A 19,374-nucleotide genomic window follows, 5' to 3' on the forward strand; every position below is an offset into this window, starting at 1 on the left:
ATCCCATTTACATAACACTGTCGAAATGACAAGAGTGAACTTATACATGTGGAGAGCACAGCAGTAGGTGCCAGTGGTAAGGCGGTGGTACAGGTGGGTAAGGCTATGAAAGAACAACAAGAATGACCCGTGCAGTGATGGAAAAGTTCTATATCTTGATTGTCTCACTGTCAGCATGCCGGTCGGACATTTGCTATAGTTTTGTCAGACACTGCCATGGGAGGAAAGTGGGGAAGGGCACATGGGTTCTCTTTGCAACTTCTTAACGCTGTGTGTGAATCTACAGTGATCTCACAGCAAGAGTTTAATTAACAGTGATTACAAGGAAAGTCTGATATACTTCCAGGGAAAAGTGTCATGCAGGTTAATAGGTTATTAAACAAGGCCCTGGCCCAATGGCCCTCAGGTGCGAGTTTACTGGTAGAAGTTTCCCACACCCCCCAAAGGTCTTGGTAGTTTGAAAGTGCTAATGGCCCCCGAAGGTAAATTTACTCCCTTTATCATGGGAAAAATTAAATCCAGTGTATAGAAAAACATCTGGAGAAAGTTGTGTAGTTCCAGATGCCTTTGCAGCCTTAAAATAGGCATCAAACTGGCATTGTGTTATGTGACATATACGTGCGTAGTAAGAACACACGCTTATGAGACAGTCTGGGGCGCATTACAGACACCGCCTGTTTCAGCTCTCGGCTCCTGCAGTTCTGAGAGTAGCTAAGACTCAGTTGTAGTGGTTGGTTCCCTCAGGAGGGAGACTGACTGACCTTCTGTTGGGCACCTCCCCTGCACTAGGGCCTTTACCTTATTCAGTTTAATTGCTGGCCCTATAGTGGGAGTAGGTAGTGACCCCTGGCGCAGACACTGAAGCTTTGAATACCTTGGTGAAGACATTTGCCTCAAGTATTGACCTGAGATTTAAACCCAAGGCATTCTAGGGCCTCAGTGAGTAAGTGGCAGCCAGGAAGTCAACGCAGGTCATCTCTTCACTGCTGCCTTGTCTGTCACATGCTTGCACTGTCACTTGTTTGCCAGCCCCATCAGTGTCATACAAACGCAGAGCTGCCCCTAGGATAGAGCAAGTCCTTCTACCCTCCCTACCGCTGGCTGCTGAGACCAGGTGGAGATGAAGAGGGGCCGTGGGTGGGGTGGAGGACCCCTTTTGTTCATACCTTGCCGGTGGCTTTCTTCAATGCATTTTTTTCCTTTCAAGTGGTCCCATTGTTCGTGTTAACCAAGTTTTAGTGTTCTGGAAGGGAGGTAGAGGATGACACAGTGAGACATATTTCATCTTCCAGGGCCCCTCCACACATGTTCTCATGGAAAGTTCCGGTGTGCCTCCCCAAGTTCAGATCCTGCCAGGGCTCAGACAGATGAGAGCCAGGGTGGTCAGAAGGCGCATTTGCAGAAACTCCTGTGACCTGCAATTGCTGGTCTCCCAGAAACTCTGTTGCTCTTGTTTGCTAGATTTTTGTGTAGTGCTCTTTTGACTATATTTACAGAATCTAGGACCGGGAATAAGAGAGGGGAGGAAAGAGGCTGAACCAATGCTGGGAAGTGACTCATCTAAAGAGACTGATGTCAAGGTCAAGCCCAGTTTAATATCAGACCATCATTATATTTTTGCTGTCAACAATGATATATATTTTATTTTCAGCATCTTTAGTGGATTCTTTCTTATGATTATATATTGTTGTGTTATAACCTCCTCTTATTTCATGAACTTGAGTCCCTACTGCAGGGGTGTCAAACTCATTTCCACTGGGGGCCATATCAGCCTCATGGGTGCCTTCAAAGGGCCAAAATCATTTTAAGACTGTATAAATGCAACTACTCCTTAACTGTTAAGGAGTTGAAATTACTCCCCTTCCCCTTCCCTTCCCTTCCCTTCCCTTCCTTTCCTTTTTGTGTCTTTAAAATCTCTTCTCAGAGCCTAATAAGAAAGCAGAGTTTTTCAGCATGAATTTAGTTCACATTCTTAAAGCCTGGTAATTTTACTGTTTAACTTTATACACCCTCGCACAACCACATCAGTATTACAACTAAACTGCAGAACAACCATCCTTCAGAACTGCCTGCAATCTACCTGAACAGAAGTCCTGTAACTAAGAATAAACAGAAGAAGTCACTTGGAGACTAGTAGGAGGGACAAAGAAGCAGAACGAGCTGGCCCCACACCCACTTGTGGCATAATCCCTCCTATTAAAAATTAGGAGGGATATCTTGGCCATGGAGGTCCCCCCTAAAAAGCAATGGGTCCCAGCCCATATTTCCAATGCTGGAGAGAAAAGTCCCTATAACTTTTCGCTGTAAAAACCAGTGGGGATTGTGGGCGAGTGAGATGGAGGGCATCTGGAGTCCCAGGTGTTGCTCCTAAAGGGCCCGCATGGACTTAGTCAAACATACTTGCTCTGAGCTCCAGCACTTGAGCAGCAGCTCAGAGGGCACCTTTGCTGATCCCTTAGCCCACAGAGCTGGCAGGCAAGTGCTGTATCTTAGTCTTCATTAACCTGGCTCACACTCTTCGCCCTGCTCTGGTAATTCCCTGAGACTGTGCCCCACCCAACTTTCAGGCCCACTCAGGCCTTTTCTAGTGGCTTGTCCAAATAATGGTCTGTCTTGGCTCATGCTGTGGAGTTCCTAACATCTCTCAAACAAGCTGTATCTGGCCTCTGCATACCCTGTACCTTTTGCTAAGTGGCCCCAGGCCTGGTACTAGCAGCAGCCAGTTGATTTGTAGCTTGGCCTCTCCCAGGCACCTCCAAGCACAGCACAAAGAGCAGCCATCTCCAGATCACTTTCTAGCTCATGCTAGAACCTGGCCAGGTTAGCTGACCTTAGTCTGCACTTTCCAGGAGACCCCAGAATCAGCGTACCTGGTGGATGGCTTCGGGCCAGGGAGAAACACCACAACCACCACCATGAGTAATACACTCAAAGGGCGGACTCAGTGGGCACCAGAGCCTCATTAAAGTGAGTCCTGCTCCATGGGGTCAGCCTCTGCACAGAGATGCTCCACAGTGGTCATGGTCAGTCTTTGCAGTTCATTGGCCTGGGAGTAAATCCCTCCCATCGATGTACCAAAAGCAATTAAGTCTCAACTACAACAGAAGGGAGCACACAGCCCACACGAAATGGGGAGTTCCACCTGGAGCACGTAGTTAGGGTGTCTGAAGAGGCTGCACTGCTGGGCCATAGAGGACACCTACTACATAAGGCTGCTGAGACTGGGTGACATAACAGCTCTAACCTAATGAATAGAAACAAACACAAGAAGGCAACCTGAATGTGGAGACCAGGAAACATGTCCCAAATAAAAGAAAAGGACAAAACTCCAGAAAAGGAACTAAAGAAAATGGAGATAAACAATCTACCAGTTATAGAGTTCAAAACACTGGTTATAAGGATTTGAGCAGAACTTAGGGGGAGAACTGATGGTCTCAGTGAGAACTACAACAAAGATATAATAAGCATAAAAAAAGGACATAGAAAACATAAAACAGTCAGAAATGAAGAATACAATAACTGAAATGAAGACTGTATTACAGGCCATCGACAGTAGATCAGATGGAAACAAGTAATAGAATAGTTCAGTGATTTGGAAGATAAGGAAGCAGAGAACACTCAATCAGAAGAGCAAAAAGAGAAAAGAATCCAAAACATGAGGATAGTAGCTTAAGGAGCTTCTGGGACAACTTCATGCATACCAACATACACATCATTAAGGTGCTAGACAAAGAAAAAGAGGAAGAAATTAAAAACTTATTTGAAAAAAATGACAAAAAATGTCCTTAATCTGGCTAAGGAAATAGACACACAAGTCCAGGAAGCACAGAGCATTCCAAACAAGATAAACCCAAAGAGGTCCACACCAAGACACATCATAATTTAAATGCAAAAGTTTAAAGACAGAGAGGGCCCTGGCTGGTGTGACTCAGTGGATTGAGTGCTGGCTTGCAAACCAAAGGGTTGTAGGTTTGATTCCCAGTCAGGGCACATGCCTGGGCTGTGGGCCAGGTCCCCAGTGGGAGGTGCGTGAGAGGCAACCACACATTGATGTTTCTCTCCCATTCTTTTTCCTCCACTTCTTCTCTCTCTAAAAAGAAAATAAATAAAATCTTAAAAAAAAGATAAAGACAGAGAGAACATCTTAAAAGCAGCAAGAGAAAAGAAGTTAGTTACCTACAAAGGAGCTCCCATAAGACTATCAGCTGGTTTTTCAACAGAAACTTTGAAGGCCAGGAGGGATTGGGGCAAAATATTCAAAGTCATGAAAAGTAAGGACCTATAACCAAGACTATTCTACCCATGAACGATATTATTTAGAATCAAAGGACAGATAAGGAGCTTCCCAGATAATAAAAGGCTTAAAGGAATTCATCACCATTAAATCAGTATTACATGATGAGACTGTAGATAAATGGTTTGTTTTTTATATATTTTTATATTTTATGTATATTTTAAAAGTGTATTCTTTCTGTCTAATGGGTAGAGAAACTGAACCATGCATATTGATTTTGACACAGTCATTCATATAAAAAGAGGGTTAATCAAGGCAATCTGCATATTCGGTATGTAGTCTTGGCAACCCTAGTTGGCTTTGGGACACGAGAGACCTGGGTTTGCACCGCCACTGTTTTAGGTATAGTCTTGGACAGTCCACCTTCTCCCTAGGCCTCTGATTTGATTCTTCCATTATAAAGTGGAGCTAACCCTTTTCTCATGAGTTGGTTGCAGAACTGCATGGAACAATGTCCACCAATCCTGCTCACAATAAATTAACAGCTACTTAGCAGTGGAGTTTCCATAAAGCTAATGAAACTTCAGGGCCCTAGCAATGTTGTCACATGGTCATATGTTTCTGTAAGTTTTGTAAATTTAAGATATTTTTGCAATTATTTTTCTGACACCAGGTCCCCCAAATCTCGTAGAGATATTATTTTATTTTAATATCACCACAATGCTGTGGAATAGGGATTGTTATCATCATACAAATGGAAAACTTTCCTAACACCACACTGTGTGTGGTGGAGTCAGGATTCCAACTCAAGCAGTCTGCATCTGAGTGGTGTCTAGCACCCATGGCTTAATTATTTGTCTGCTTTCCCAAACTTGCATCTTGCCTCAGATGAAGAATCACCAGGGGTCCCCTGTGAAAGTCCAGATTCCAGGGTTCGACTCAGAGCTACCACATTGCTCTTCAACCTGTTGTCTCCATATAAGGAGTTCAATACAGGATGGCTAAGATTGTTATAAAAATTGTTTTTATTATAATAGAAACTTCAATCTTGAGGTTTTTACAAAGGAGGCAGAATTTAAACTAACGAGGAAAACTGACAAAACTTTGCAAAGAGGAACCAAGAGCAGAAACTCCACTGTTTTTATCTTGTACAAAAAAGTGATGAAATGCAACAACCCCTGTAGTTCTTTGTTTGTGAGTTGAAATAGACATTTACTAAGACCACTTAAACAGTAAAGTTGCTTTCTCACCTAAAAGAATTTCAGTTAATTTTTCTCCTGGTTAACTGTTGCCAAAATTTTGTATTAGCTGAGTCAAAGTTATTATTATTATTTTTTAATGAAATCCAGTTTGGGACCCATCTGACAAAGAATCAACATGGCTACAGAAGAATCCAACGGAAAGAAAACTAGTGCATGTCAACAATTAAGAACTTTAACACACCCATGAGCTGGTAGATGTTCACACACTACACTAGCACTTTTTTTTTGCCAGAAGTAAATGCAAGAGTAAAACTTAATGGCACCTAGGAGCCTTGATTGGTTTTGTCTTGATGCCATGTGGGATGAAGAAAACAGAAATGTTGGTAGAGCTCATTAAGGGTGTTCCTGCCAGCTGCTGAAAAATAGAAGTTGGCTACTTTTAAAAAAGATTTTATTTAGTTTTATCTACCATATTTTTGGGACTAAAAAGACACAGCTTGTTCCCACATTTTTTGCTTCAAAAAATTTTCCCCTATTTTCTTCCTCTAAAACCTAGGTAGGTCTTATGGTGCAGACCCCAGATGCAAAACCTAGGTTTTGGAGGAGGAAAATAGGGGAAAATTTTTTGAAGCAAAAAATGTGGTAAAAAAGTGTCTCACAGTCTGAAAAATATGGTAGTTATGTTTTTAGAGAGAGGAGAAGAGAGGGAAAAAGAGTGGGAGAGAAACATCTATGTGTGAGAGAAACATCAATTGGTTGCCTGTCATATGCTCCCAACTGGGGACCTCACCCACACCCCAGGCATTGAACCAGCAACCTTTCAGTTTGCAGGCTGGTACTCAATTCACTGAGCTGCACCAGCAAGGGCAGAAATTGGCTGCTCCTAGAATTTGCTGTTAAGCTGAACAGATTTGCTTTGCCATGTGGTCAAATCTTTATCTAACACCATTTTCTTAAGTAAAATCTCTGAATACAGAAAAAGTTATTAGAGTAAATACTACTATGATATTCCTCCACCTCATCTAAATGTGTAAAACTGTTAGGGAGGCAAGAGTAATCAGAATGAATTTCATAACATTTGCATATGGCCTATGAAGCCTGGAGTTTGTGCCTTGGTAAACTGAAGTTGAATGGAGACAGTTTTTGGCCTCTAATGTACTCCTTTTGATCAGGAATGTATCCCCTCTCTCTTTCAACTCCCAGAAGCCCATTCTAATAACCTATGGCTTGGACACAGACAACAATAGAGAAGAGAGACATAGAATTGGAGAAATGGGCAGGGGCAATGGTGAGGGCTATGTTCCACAAAGAAAAAATTTTTAAAGATTTTATTTATTTATTATTAGACAGAGGGGAAGGGTGGGAGAAAGAGACAAAGAGAAGCATCAATGTGTGGTTGCCTTTCACGTGCACCCCACCGGGGACTTGGCTCAGGCATGTGCCCTGACTGGGAATTGAGTCAGCCACCCCTTGGTTCACAAGTTGGTGCTCAATCCACTAAGCCACACCAGCCAGGCCAGAACCATTTTTTAAATTGACTTGTTTCACCCTCAAACTTCTTTTTTCTGTAGAAAATGGGAAAAGCTCTTAAATAACAATAGCAAATAATGAGGAAACTTCCTAAGTCACCTAGGAGGCAGTCTTAGAAGCTATGTTGTATTTCTTAGCTTCATTACTATTGCAGAATTTTTTTTAGGTATGCGTTTCAAAAGTGGACGTGAACATGTCCTTTTAAGTTTTGGGACTTAATGGATTAAATGGAATGAGCACTTGAAACCTGGCTTTAAATGCTCTCGCCTCAGCCCTTTATTGCTTTAGCTTGTTCACATATAAAATGAAACATACCATCTAGTAACAAATGGGTAATTAAGATCTGAAGTATCCACATAACAGAATATTACTCGGCCACAGAAGGGTTGAAGTACTGACACGTGCACAACCCCAACCAGCCCTGAAAAGAGTGTGCTAAGTGAAAGGAGCCAAACACAACAGATCGTGTGATATATGATTTTATTTGCATGGAAAGTACAGACCAGCTAAATCTATAAGGACAGAAAGTGGACTGATATGTTAGCTAATGGGTATGGATGGGGTTTCTTTCTGGAATGATGAAAATGTTCTAAAATTGCCTGTGATGTGGCTATATTCACAAATCTGTGAATATACTAAAAACCATTGACGGTAGTAAGTTGTACAGTGAGTGAATTATATATCAATAAAACTGTCATTGAAAAAAGAAATGAAAAGAAATAATTCCTTCCCCGCCCAGATATGCCGTGGCTTTCAAACAAGTTGCTTTTCAAGTAACAGAAGTATTTCAAACCATACAGTGATAATTATTTTTAGATTTCATTACTTCCTTGAGTTGAAAGCTGATATACTAAGAGTTCTCCAGTGATGACTGCCATTTATACAGACCAGAGAGGCAGAGCTGCTTATAGCTGTGTGCGTGCAGGTCTGATAACAGGTCTGATAACTGTATTTTTAAAGTCCCTGAGAATGACAGGGGGTGGGAAAAATAGCTGGACTGTCGTCAGCTTCTTGAGCTCACAGATTGTTTCTGTCTTGTTCTGTTTTGTAATCTCAGTGCTGAATCCAATGTCTGCCTCCCTAAGTGAGAATGAATAATGAACGGATAAGTGGTGAAACTAATTAACTGGGGGTTAACTAGTAAGAATGATGAGACGCCTTCACCCAGCCAATAAACCATTTTACCAGCCAACATGGTCAGGTCTTGCATTTATGCTAATAGTGAGTAGGGGATTTTGTTGTTATACTTATTCCACCACCAAGGGAGAGCTAATTCTCCCTCAGTGTTGCAGATCACAATGGTTCTTGATTCTCCTTAAGAGTGCAAAGAGGGAGGGCACTAAATGGTAATGAAAACAAATAAAAGCAATTTTTTAAAAAGAGTGCAAAGAGGGAAAGTTTTACTCTGTTGTGACTTTATCAGTGTCATGGCTAAGATTGACGTCGTGTCTGTAAGTTGTGGTGAGCCAAGGAGAGGCATGGCTTTGAGAGCAAAGGCATCATAAGGCCTGGTCTGGTCATGCTGGGAGCACGGAGGGCCTGTGGGACAAGCTGGGAGGTCAGCTTTGCTGCGACACAAAGGCAAATCATTCATAAGGTGGTTTGAAATGAGGACAATAATTTTGTGTGGTCCTGGCACTGTAAGTCACTGTGATGGGGACAGGAGTCACCGACCTCAGGAAGAGGCAACTGCTCCCTATTTTTTCCATCTGGGAAAGGACTTAAGAGTTTGGCCCAAGCTGGCATTATGGTGAACCAGTGCCACGGCCTCTGAAATGAGCGCAGGGAGTAATCCAAGGAGAGGACTCTCTATTTTCTACTGTGGGTTCTTGAGACTCTCTCACTCAATGGTTTAATAAACATCTTTGTCGTGTGCAGAGGTCTCATTGGAACTTCTCTGAGGGACACATGAGTAACAACCATGTATATGTAACTGATGGAACTTAGGGTCTGTACTGCTCAGAGCAAGAACTGCTTTGTTCAAAGCCTGGATATTTCCGTTTGGAAAATAAGTCTGGCTTAAAAGAGATTTCCACATGACAGTGACAAACACAGTTAGTTAAGAAGAGATCTAGGAGTTCAACTGGGTGTCGAAGCCTTCTCGCAGATGGATGGACTCCAGATTTTTCTGCAGGTGCTCAGGCAGAAGCCCCTTCCCACCTGGGAGACTTGGCAGCAGGGAGAGCAAAAGCCTTGTCCAGGAAGGGGCTTTGCTTTGCCTTTTATTTCCCTTCCTGTATCTCTAGTCACTTTCTTGGACAACATATCTTGGAGCTAAACAGCAAAAACTCTACACTTCAAAATCCCCACTAAAAAAATTACTTGCCTAAGGGAACTGTATGTACCATACGAAGTAGATCGTTTTTCCATCCCCTCCTCCACATATTTCTTCCAAACAGACATCTAAAAAATCCAGGAAGTCAACGAAGGAACAAATAAACACAAACCGCCAGTAAAACCAGCCCAGACAATAAAAAATATCTCCCAGTCTCTAGTTCCCTGTATTTGTATAAACACGGTAAAGATATATTTGGCTATGACTTTTGATTATTCTGTCTTTGATGTTATTTATTTTAGATCATAAATACGAAGACCAGGGCCCACGTTTATTCAGAGGACAGTGTGAGTGCAGTTACGACATAGACTTCGGAGGTAGGCAGAGCTAGGCTGGGATCAGGCTCCATAGTCACCAGCTGTGTAAGTTGGTAAACGGGGCAAGCAAGTGACTTAGTCCTTCTAGTCTTCACACGTATGAAAGAATATTTGCCTCAGATTTACTGCAGAATGTAATGGTTATATAAATGAAAAAGTCATTTGAATAATCACACCCTATCTACACCATTCTCTCTAGATAACCAATTCTATTTGCTTCTTATCCCTCCAAAGTTTTCTTATACAAATGTAAGTGAATTAAAAATATATTGTATATACATTATACTTAGGTGTATTCTTTTGCCTCCTTGTTTATATAAGCAGAGCATACAACCACTCTGGACCTTGTTTTTTCCCCACTTAATCTATCTTGGAAATCTTTCCATATCAGTACAAGGACAGCTTCCTCATTCTTTTTTTTTTCTTTTTTCTTTTTTAATGACACAAGATCCCATTGTGTGGCTGTAGCACAGTTTATTTAACCAGCCCTTATTATGAGACTCTTGGATTATTCCCAGATTTTTTTCTATAACAAATACAGTTGTAGTAAATATCTTTGCATATATTGTCCTTTTTGCATGTGTGAGTATATCTAAGAGGGTCATGCATCTGTAATATTTTTAAACAACTTTACTGAGGTATAATTTACTGTGTTTGTAATTTTGATAGTTTTTCCCCCAAAATTGCCCTCTGATGGGGTTGTGCCATTTTGCCCTCCCAGCAATATACGAGAATGGGCCCTAAACCTCCCCTAAGAGTGGGTACTTCCAAAAGGGGGCCCAGAAAGGATTTCGACTTGCTTCCTTTAAAAATTACTCTATTAACAAAACTTTTACATGTGGATATAGTCTTATGGTAAATTATTTCAGGCAGTAGAAATATATGGTAAAAATATAAAGGTCTTGACCCACACTGACTTCTACCCTGCAATCAATCCCAGCCCCTCCCTCCCACAAGGTGGAATGTTGGGCTTTCACATCCTTCTCAGTCCCCAACCTCCTTCAGATTGGAAATCGTCAAAGACCTCTTCCCCAAGATTCTCTCTGCCTTTGGCTTCCATTGAGACAAGCTAGTCAGGCAGAGCAAGTGGAAGAGGGAAACTGAAACAGATAGTTGGATGGCCAGGCAGTTTACGGCCATCTGGTGGATGCCAAGTCCTATCTTCCCTAACCAAGGACACCTAAGAGCAAATGTTCAACTTGTCCTCCCCAACCGGAGAGTAAATAGCTTAAATCACCTTACTCAGGGAAATAGATAACAAAAGTCCAGTTCGTGCCATTTGTCCCAACCAACCGCAAGGACACAAGGGTGGATGAAATCAGGGGAATAAATCTCAGCAGAAAGCTGGTGACTATACTGTTGAGATCCTCCCCCAATCCTCCCCTAATCTGCCAGCCTTTAAAATTGGCAAGACAAAGGACCCAGCGTGGCGCTCCCTCCTGGGAGCACAGGGCACCTTCCCTTCCCCCTCACCTTTGCCCTTCCCTCTCCTAAGCCCCCAAAGGCCCTTCTTTTGCTTCTGTAACTTGTTTCCTGACCCCACGCAGCCCAGCTGGTTCCCTTCTACTACCTCTGTAACTTTCTAAATAAACTTTCTCTTATAACTGGGTTCTCGGCTCTGAAATATTTCTTTGCTGAACTCAAGAACCGAAGTCCGATTTCGCTGCCAACACTGTGGGTGACACCATGACATAAACATTTGTCTGGTTCCCTTGTTATTTCTCTGATCCTTCACCATCATCTCTACCTTCCCTTTTTTCTCTTGCCTTGAAAACCAGGTCTAATAACAAGCAATATTTTTTTGAATGCTGACGATGCACAAGAACAACAGAACTCCAACCCACAAGGGGCTTAAGGTCTTGGGGTTAAGGCAGGTTGTGGAAAAAAGTAGCTGTAACAGTCTCTCCCCGCTCCCTAAGTGTATTGGTCTGTGTGGGCAGCCATAACAACATACCACAGATGAGTGGTTTAACAGAAAGCTTTTTCTCACAATTCTGGAGGTGATCAGTCCAAGATCAAGATGTTGACAAGACTGATTTCTTCTTGGGCCAATCCCTTCTCCTTGGCTTGTAGACAGTCATCTCCAGGGGTGTTATGCCTCCTTGTCTATCTAACCTCGACTAACCTCGACTTCTCATGAAGACACCAGTTACGTTGGGTGGGGCTCACCATGAAGGGAAGGACAACAAAGCCGTATTGTAAAGAAGCTGAGGTGTGCCCTGCCCTTCCAATTCACAGGTCCGAGACAGGGTCTTTAAAGAGGCAATTAAATGAAAATGAGGTCATTAGGGTGGGTTCTAGTCCAACAGGATTTGTGGCTTTATAAAAAGAGGGAAATGGGATATACACAGAGGGAAGATAATGTAAAAACTCAGGGAGGAGAAGATGGTGTGGGGGTTCAGAACGAGTCACCCCAAGATGTGCCTCTGTGGTATGCAGATTTTTCTGAGTTAAAGGTAACTTTAGAACTGAGAAAATCCAGTGGAAAAAAAAAAGGTAACTTAAGCTGCAGGCTCAAGAGGAACTTCTGCCCCTCCCTTATCTACCTAGAACTTGAACTAGGGGCCTCGCCCTTAATAAGAGATTACCAGGTATAACCGTTTTAGGGCAGGGAAAATTACTAATTACTGAACTTGTGCTCTCCCAGCAATGACCTCTGGAGGCCCCGGGGGGTGCACTACCTCAGTCCCTAGTCAAAATGTCTAGGTCTCCGTTTTCCCTGTCTGTCTCCAGACCTCTCGTGCATGTGGGGGTCTCTCCTGTGGGCAGAGTTTTCACATATATGTATGTGATTTGATTGGGCTATTTTCGCTCATTAATCTGTTTCAGGTTTAGTTCATTATTCCACCAGCAGAAAGAAATGTGAAGGCAGAGGAAAGTTTCTTCCTCCCCCCCCCAATGGCTATCAGCAGCCAAAGAGAGAGGCTTCAGGAGAAACTGTTACTGCTGGTATTTAGCTGGGAAAGGGGAGCAAAGGGAGCTAGACATTGAGTTTAATAAACTGGGAAGCAGAAGCCCGGAAGCTACAGCTTCACGCCTCCGGGGATCCCAGCATTTCTCTGCCACAAGGATTTACACTCCTCCCTTCTCCCCTCAGGTACCTGGTGACCAGTGGGAGCAGGGGAATGCAGGCACTATGACAACAGAACTCAAAATAGCACAGGGGACACGCTGGATCAGAGAGGCCTGCCAGTCTGGCTTGGGGAAAGAAGGGATTGGTTGGGAGGTGGAACCACGTGGATCCTGTGAAAATTTGGGGATTTGATTGGTCATTTTGAGAAAACACCTGTTCCGTCCCACACTCAGGCTAATATAACCCCAGAGGAAGAGAGAAGCTCACCCTCTTTTGCCCACTGGTGATGGGTTCATCGGTTTGTTCAGGGGCTCTCTCACCGGCGAGCATGCCACGATGTGGGCCTGGCAGCTCCGGGCCCACAGCAGATGATGTGGCTGCAAAAAGCTCTAAGCTCTCTCTTGCCTGGAGAGCTTGCTCTCACTTGTACCGTGCATTCGTGTGTCTTCTCTCAATGGCCACGTAGTCCTCCTGGCAGCCACATGGCCCATGGCCGTGCAACTCCCCGCGCAGGCTCAGAGGGAGCCTGAGATGGACTGCTGCTGGAAACACACACCAAGCCAGCTGGATGCTGGGCTGGCCTGGACTTTAACATGGAGCATAAACTCTGGGCAGTGGCTTTCATCCTGGCTGTACTGAAGATAAGATGTGGGTGTTTTCTAGAGCGAGAAGAATGGAGGTGGGACCCTGGGAAGCCAGGAGGGGAACCCCCTTAGTTTTATGTCATCAGTACACGTACCACAGAGCCACATCTTCCCACATGGGTCTCAGGGACTTCTTTTCCTTTAAATACCGCAAGAGGCCCACTTTCACTGATAACAGAAGGTGTCCTACCAGTAACAAAAGCAACCCTGCCAATGTCATTATCTTTGACTTCTAGCCTCCAGAACTGGGAGAAAATAAGTGTCTGTTGTTTAAGCCACCAAGTCTGTGATACTTTGTTACAGCAGCCTTAGCAAACTAATATAAAGGATTATGCCATTTGCTTTACAATACATCAAAAAAAGAACTTATTTCAGAAAAGAACATGTGCTTGAATACATGAATCAGAAAGGGCCCATCTGAGGGCTGGCTGCCGATTCACCCTCTGTTCCAACGAGAGCAACACCGCAGATGCAGCCGAAGGGAGCAAGCTCCCCTGTGCTGTCAGAGGCAGCCCCAGGGCAGGTCCTGGTCCAGGGCCAAGGTCACCTGCCAGCATTTCAGTAGGCACTTGAGAGAGAGAGAATTCAAGAGACAGATTTTGAGCATAAACTGTAAAAGAGAAAATGATCTTTGCTTCTACTAACAGATATGCTTAGCACATCCTGATGATATCCTTAAAGTAGCCATGAATATTTTTTGACTTAAAACATTTCAGTGACTAACAGGAGACATTTTGCTGGGTTTTTAAAAATTTGCAGAGCTCCTCAGCCGTTCTTGTTACAACACGTAGAGTAGCTGACTCCCAATGAGTTGTTTTATTAAGGGATTCACAGGGCTACCTATTATTAGTGTATATTATTTTACTCAATGCTTCAGACACTTTGGCTTTTATTTTACTGTTGCTATAGAAACCCAGGTCTGTAATAAGCAGTGCTTTTAATTCCAACAATTAGGCTTATATAAAAGAATGTTTTAATGAAGTGAAGTATTTGGAGAGCCCAGCCAGAGGACTGTCAGAGGAAGAACCTTGTTCTCCAAATGGTTACAAAATTAGCTCATCCTTTGTTACAGTTGCCTTCTTTGACAACTGCCAAGCGTTCATTAGCCAGGCCTTCCTAATAATGTGTGGTTTTCCATAAAGACGGGAGGTTTGCTTATTTCTTAGAAACTACAGCTCTATCCACCCCCATCTCCTTACACCCAGGCTGCTCTCCCGGTTAGAGGAAGAGGCCACTTCTCCTTTTTGCTATAAATCAGAAAAAGTCTATGTTTACCTTTAAGTTTCATAGACAGTAAAGGCTCTTTAAAAAATCAGTCAATAGAAAACAACTATGTCTTTCTAGTGATACGTGATGGGATATTTGGAAGCCATAAATCTTGTCTTTCTTACATTCATTGCCTATACAATATTTTGGAGAAATATTTACTAATTAATTTCAGTGATAGGTGGCCCATGCACATCGCACAAAAATGAAGAGGCAGATAGCGAAATATTAGTCTCCCTTCTGTGCACGTCCTAAGTAAACCATTGTTAACAGTCTCCTGTGTATGCTTCCAAAGCTATTCCCTGTGATCAAACACACACACACACACACACACACGTGCATGATGTCAGGTTGTGCATAGGCACTGCACCTTGCTTTTTTTTTTTTTTTANATCGCACAAAAATGAAGAGGCAGATAGCGAAATATTAGTCTCCCTTCTGTGCACGTCCTAAGTAAACCATTGTTAACAGTCTCCTGTGTATGCTTCCAAAGCTATTCCCTGTGATCAAACACACACACACACACACACACATGTGCATGATGTCAGGTTGTGCATAAGCACTGCACCTTGCTTTTTTTTTTTTTTTACTTACTGCTGAAAAACTTGAATGCTCAAATTTGGAGGCTATTCTACTTCATTACATAAAGAGCTGCCTTCTTTATCATAAAGGCTTTCCTTGGCAATTATTTCAAAATCATGCACTGAGTGCTACAGGCATCATGTGAGGTCTGGCAACACCAAGATGGAGGACCACAAAGCCCTTGCTCACAGGAGCCACACCAGTAGAAGAGGCAGTCCCCCCGTGGAAGTGACCACTGCCCAGTGTGCAGCACTGGGGTGAATCGGGTGGAAGGGGAGGTGGAAGCAAGCAGGAAGGAGTCTGGCTTTGCTCAGAAGGGTCACAGAGGGCTCGCAGGCAAGGTGCTTGAGCAGCATCTTGAAGAGTAAGCCAGCTTCCCGCGCCCCCGCTGCCCCGCCCCCGCCCCCAGACAAGGAGAGAAAGTACATTTCAGGTAAAGGGAACAGGAAGTGCCAAGTCCTCTACAGCAGAGAATGCATGTGTTCTGAGGAACTGAAAGTGGTTTGTTTTCTGGCTGGAGAGCCAGGGTTTGTGTGTGTTAGACAAGATTAGTGGCTCTCAATTTTTTTTTTGTTTTACCACAACCTAGAGTTAAGAAATACGTTTTACATCACCACAGTATGTGCAAAACGGAAACAAAATTTCATGAAACAATACCCTTATTAAATGTACACTGGTTTTTTTTTCCTACTGAATTCTACTTTTTAAAGAGCCAGTTGTGACTTACTATGTTGATTTCACACACCACTCATAGCCACCATCTGCAAGTTGGGAAATTATGGACCATGTAGTGTCTGAAGACTCTGTTGGTCTGCACATAGTTGGCCTTTTCCTGACTAACAGGAAGGTGACCACTTTTTTGTTTAGGATAGGTTGGCAAAACACGCTTCTCTGGGTATTTATTTGGCACCTGCAGTGGTTTAGATACTCTGCTGCCTGCTGGAGGCACAGGGGCCGGGCAGCACAAGACATGGTCTGTACCTTCGCAGCACCAAAAGCTGATCGCACCGATGAGTGGTTTGATGCAATAATAAAAAAGTGATATTTTAATATAAAAATAAGACTTATAAAATTTAAACTATGTAAAAGCATACCATACCAATCCCCTCTTCTTATAAGCACACAAAAAATATCCCCTTACCTTGTTGTGCATAGAGTTTCTGTATTTATTTCCCTAGTACAGAAGGACTGAATTTCAGGTTGGCTGAATCTCTGACCCCTTGGGAAGTGTTTTTAAGGGGCGTACAGTTCAGTTTCCCGGAGTCTGATCACCCCTACTGCGATGGTTGGTTTTATGTATCAGCTTGACTGGGATAAGGGATGCCCACATAGCTGGTTAGAAAAACAAAACAAAACGTAGTTCTGGGTGTGTCTGTGGAAATGTCCCTGGAAGAGATTAGCACTGGAATCAGTAGACGGAGTAGAGAAAGAGTGCCCTCATCCATGCAGCGGGCATCATCCAGTCGGCTGAGCGCCTGACTAGGATAAAAAGGCAGAGGAGGAGTGACTTGCTCCCTCAAGTCAAGGTTGCTCCCTCCACATTTATCTTTTCCTGACCCCGGGTCCCGAGGATTCTTGCTCTTGTGCTTCCTGACTCAGAGGGAGACGGGAGCACCACTTCCTCTCCCCCATCCTCAGGCTTTTGCACTCGGAACGACACCAACAGATTTCCTGGTTCTCCATCTTGCAGATTGTGGGACTTCTCAGCTTCCATAACCACTGGAGCCACTTTCTAGAATAAATCCCCTCTTACATGTCTCTGTATGTCCTACTGGTTCTCTTTCTCTGGAAAACCCTGACTCAATATACCTATCTGGAGAGAGTAGGTCTAATCAAGTTTCTCATCCATTAAAGCTGAAGTTCTAAGCCTTTTGGAGCCTCCCGTTGGTTATGCCGCTTTGTGAAGACATCCAACTGAGCAGCCAGCCTGCTGGTCTCTCTGTCTCTGAACTGCAATGGGCAAACTTTCAGGTGACTGAGTTCACTGAGGCCATTACTGCTGAGATGACATAATCGATGTGGGCATCCTTCCCTGGATGTTCTTTGCCCTATCCCCCCAAGACTGCTAGAGATTAGACTAAGATTCCTGGATTCTTGCATGAACGTTTGCTTCAGTTTGGCTCACCAGGGCAGGACTCAAACTTGTGATGGGGGCTGAAGAGGGAACAATGTGAAGGAGTTGGATGTGATCAACCTTCAGGGAGATTTGCTTTGCGTTCATTCAACAGACATTCCCAGAATATCTGCACATTGCAAGTTTCTGTGTGAGTGGCTAGGGGGGGCCTCAGAGTTGAACAGAGTTCTTCCACCATGTTTAACATAGAACGGAAATAGCTTCATTGAGCATTCTCTGGAGAAGCAGGGTGTTTTATAGTCCTTGTGTTTACCAGGGTTAGACACACAGGGGATCAAATTAACTTACCCTTATTTAGTTGTAAAGAAAATGGAGAGAGGACTTAGTGACTCCTACAGTTGCTAAGTTATGTTTAGGCAAATGTTGTTTTGACATTACTTGTGAGGGTTTTACATATCCAGTATATTTGGTTCCTGATCTATTTATAAAATGGTTCTGCATTCTTTTGACACTTCCTGATAAAAATATCTTTTGCTCTCAGTCTAGAGCTTTGTTTTTCCAAAAGGGATATATGTTACTTTCTTTCTCCTTTATTCATTTTCTATTCAGGCCAAGGCAATTTGCAACATTATTTGTTGAACTGGTGCAGCAAACACATTGAGACCAAAAGCACAGTCTCAACTATTTTGCCCTCTGCACAATTGGCACATAGGAGCACAATTTAGAACAGTTAACTTTTATTGAGCACCTACTAAAGGGACATAAACCCTGCAGCTTGTTATCTGGTAGGGAGAGATGGCCAAGAGCATAAACAACTAAAATGAGAAGCTGAATCTATAAAGTGCCACCAGGAAGTCACAGGCAAGTGCTTTCAAGTTCTGCGAAGGATCCTAATTGGTTTGGCGGTTCAGTAAAATTTTTATAGAAGTAAATGAAATTAGACCTAGAGTGATTGTTAGGATTTCAGCATTTAGTTCACGTTACTGAGCACCCACAAAGCTCAATGTTGTGATGCAAAGTGCCTGAGTCCAGTCGAGGGCTTAGAGTCTAGCAGAGGAGATAACATGCATTCATCGAGAACCCTCTCGGAGACAAGTAAACAAAACCAACTCCTGCTGGCTTAAGCAAAAGAGTCACTTAAATGAGTTGTGCAGTGGCAAGGTGCAGGAAGGTAAGTGGCATTAGGCACGAGTAGATCTCAGAGGTGACATAATGGGATCCCTGCTTCAGCCTCCTCTTTTTTCCTAATGACAATCGGGCTTCCTCTCTGTGGTCGTGGTTAGAGTCGTGGTGTGCAAACCGGACGCGGACAACTTCTGGCTTACATCACCTCAGGAGACCTGAAGCAAGAGAGACCTTTTTACTTTCCAAATATAGGATGCCGAGAAGAGACACTGATTGGCTGGATGTGGGTCATATGCCCATAATTACAGCCAGGCAACCCTGGAGCCACATTTAGGAGCCGCATGAGATCCACAATGAGGGCAATTCTCTAACTTCAGAGGGAACCCATTACCAAAAGACAGGAGGGGCCATGGAGGAAGGGATGCTGGGCAGATGAATAATACAGACACCCTGTATAAAAATAAACACAAAGTTATAACAGAATGTGACAAGGGAAGAATAGAAATGTACATTAAGTACCGTAAGAACACTGGTAAAGGAGTGATTTATGTCCTGCAGAGGGCATTTCAGAGGGAGCTAAATACATAGGCAATGGCACAAAGGTGAGAAGGCAGTGGACATACTTGTGGTTCAATTTGTTTCCATGCCAGGTAGGTACACCACGAGGAATAGGAGGAACAGAAGATGATGGAGAAGGTTTTGGAGATGTGTCCAAGCAATGTCTCTGGGCCCTACTGGGGAAGGCTTTTAATACAAGCTCAGCCTTTGTCGTGCCGGTGAGTTCAAAGGGAAGGCCATGATTGGAACTGGGCCTTAATGAAGCTCCCCTGACAAGTGTGTGTGGCACACAGTGATGCTCTCTACTCACTGACCCTGCCCCTGCCGGGCACTCCTCCCCGACCTCCAGAAGCCTGGGCACCCTTGGACCCTGCTGTGGCCCCTGCCTCTTCAGTTTCAAACTCTCCGGCATCTCTAGTTTCCTACCACCCAGC

General features: G+C 43.5%; 1 long non-coding RNA gene across 3 annotated transcripts in view; it reads left to right on the top strand.

Moving 5' to 3' along the window:
* Positions 1-19,153, top strand: part of LOC118995575 (uncharacterized) — a 29,870-nt gene extending 10,717 nt beyond the window's left edge. The window contains exons 3-4 of one of the 3 annotated variants that reach the window (XR_005068307.1): positions 11,578-11,581; positions 19,033-19,153. This is a non-coding gene — a long non-coding RNA (uncharacterized LOC118995575). Of the gene's footprint in view, positions 1-11,577; positions 11,582-17,311; positions 18,118-19,032 lie in introns of those variants that run through there. The other 2 variants (XR_005068306.1, XR_005068305.1) reach the window with 2 other exon arrangements.
* Positions 19,154-19,374: the final 221 nt, after the last annotated feature.

This window comes from Sturnira hondurensis, unplaced genomic scaffold (genome assembly GCF_014824575.4).
Source record: "Sturnira hondurensis isolate 20B ecotype Veracruz unplaced genomic scaffold, ASM1482457v3 Scaffold0010128, whole genome shotgun sequence".
Classification (NCBI taxonomy): domain Eukaryota; kingdom Metazoa; phylum Chordata; class Mammalia; order Chiroptera; family Phyllostomidae; genus Sturnira; species Sturnira hondurensis.